The 2,500-nt window shown below is 39.0% G+C and overlaps 1 protein-coding gene across 23 annotated transcripts in view; it reads right to left on the bottom strand.

Annotated features, from left to right (window-relative positions):
* Positions 1-2,500, bottom strand: part of LOC106882391 (trithorax group protein osa) — a 656,478-nt gene that overhangs the window by 297,495 nt on the left and 356,483 nt on the right. The window lies entirely within an intron of this gene.

Below are 2,500 nucleotides of genomic sequence, written 5' to 3'. Positions count from 1 at the left end.
CTTACACACCATGGAAGTCGGGTAGTGCGGTCCTATGAACACGAGGATTTGAGACATTAATGTCCTGGGGCTGATGATAAATATAGATGATTATGATGCTGCTGCTGCTGATGATGATGATGATGCTGATGCTGGTCATGGATCTGTCAGGTACAACCCTAAAATGAAAAAAAATCCTTTCTACTAAAGGTACAAGGCCTGAAATTTTGGGAGAGGGGGCCAGTCAATTACATCAACACCCGTGCGAAACTGGTGCTTATTTTGCTGACCCTGAAATGACGAAAGGCTAAGTTGACCCTGAAAGGATGAAAGGCAAAGTCGACTTCGGCAGAATTTGAACTCAGAATACCAAGGTGGACAAAATATTGTTAAGCATTTTGCCTAGTATGCTAACGACCCTGCCAGCTCATCACCTTTCTAAACAGAGATAATCCTTTCTATTATGGGCACAAGGCCTGAAATTTGGGAGAGGGGACAGTCGATACTCACCTGATACTTAATTTATCAACCTTCAAAGGATGAAAGGTAAAAGTTGATCTTGGCAGAATTTGAACTCAGAACGTAGCAATGGGTGACATACCGCTAAGCATTTTTCCACAGAGATTATAATACTGGTTTCCAGCTTTTGCAGAGAGCTATTTAAAAGTCAATTGCTTTATCTGGAAGCCCTAATCTTGAGAATTGTATACCTGTTATTAAACAACAACAACAATGGTTTCAAATTCTGGCACAAGGCCAGCAAATTCAGGAGTGGGGTGGGTGGGGGAAGTCAATTATATCAACCCCAGTACTCAACTGGTATCTATTTTATCCATCTCAAAAGGATGAAAGGCAAAGCTGACCTCAGCAGAATTTGAACTCAGAACATAAAGATGGACAAATACCACTAAGTATTTTGCAAGGCATGCTAACAATTCTGCCAGCTTGATGTCTTAATAATGATAATAATAAGCCTTTCTACTAAAGGCACAAGGCCTGAAATTTAGGGGAGGGGACTAGGCAATTACATCGACCCCAGTTCTCAACTGGTACTTAATTTATTGACCCCGAAAGGATGAAAAGCAAAATTGACCTTGGCAGAATTTGAACTCAAAACGTGAAGATGGATGAAATACCACTAGGCATTTCACCCAGTGTGCTAACGATTCTGCCAGCTCATCACCTCAACAACAACAACAACAACAACAATGATAATAATGGTTTCTATTTTTTTGCCACAAAGCCAGCGAGTTTGGTGGGAAGGGGCTAGTTGATTACATCGATCCCAGTACGCAACTGGTACTTATTTTCACTGATCCCAAAAGGATGAAGGGCAAAGTTGACCTTGGCGGAATTTGAACTCAGAATGTAAAGACAGACAAAATGCCGCTACGCATTTCACCCGGCATGCCAACAATTCTACCAGCTTGCCGCCTTAATAGTAATAATAATAATAATAATAATAATAATAATAATAATAATAATTATGATGATAATACAATATTAATAATAATTAATTATAATCTTATATTACCAATAATCTTTTCTACTCTAATAATAATCTTTTCTATTCTAATAATAATCTTTTCTACTCTAGGCACAAGGATTAGATCGACCCCAGTTTGCAACTGGTACTTAATTTATCGACCCCAAGAGGATGAAAGGCAAAGTCGACCTCAGTAGAATTTGAACTCAGAATGTAAAGACTGACGAAATGCCGCTAAGCATTTCACCCAGCGTGCCAACGTTTCTACTGGCTCGCTGCCATAATAATAATAATAATAATAATAATGATAATAAATACGATATTAATAATAATAATAACAGTCATCATGACGTTAGTATTGTTAGTAGATGCTTATGACCAAAAAGGATAGGCTCAGGTTTTAATACTGTAATTACTCTTTTGTTGTAGAGCAGAAAAGAAAAGCTGGTTTCGAAAGAAAAGAGTTTGTTGACTAATAACAGGTGACAAGCCCAGATCTACTTCTCAATAGGTGTCAGGTAAAAATTTTAAACACATGCAAAAACAGTTGCTGCTGGATTACGGTTGAATACGTTTGAATGATGTTGGATATTCATTTACGAAGGAGCAATTAGTTCTGAGAAAATGAAAGGGAAATAATCTTTTCTACTCAAGACACAATTTTGAGGGAGGGGGGGCCAGTCGATTAGATTAACCCCAGTATGCAACTGCTACTTAATTTATCGACCCTGAAAGGATGAAAGGCAAAGTTGACCTCGGTAGAATTTGAACTCAGAACATAAAGACAGATAAAATACCGCTAAGCATTTCGCCTGGCGTGCTAACATTTCTGCCAGCTCACCGCCTTTGAAAGGGAAATAATGGTTAAAAGCTGAGGTTTAGGCTGTTGTGCTTGTGATCGTTAGACCGTGGGTTCAGTTCCCAGACCAGGTGTTGTATTGTGTTCTTGAGCAAGATGCTGCATTTCACATTGCTCCAGTCCGTCTTTAGATTGGGGAAATGTTGGCCAGCTTGCATAACTAGCAGGACAGCATC

Source organism: Octopus bimaculoides, chromosome 7, assembly GCF_001194135.2.
Source record: "Octopus bimaculoides isolate UCB-OBI-ISO-001 chromosome 7, ASM119413v2, whole genome shotgun sequence".
NCBI lineage: Eukaryota > Metazoa > Mollusca > Cephalopoda > Octopoda > Octopodidae > Octopus > Octopus bimaculoides.
This window is presented reverse-complemented; position numbering and strand designations above follow the sequence as displayed.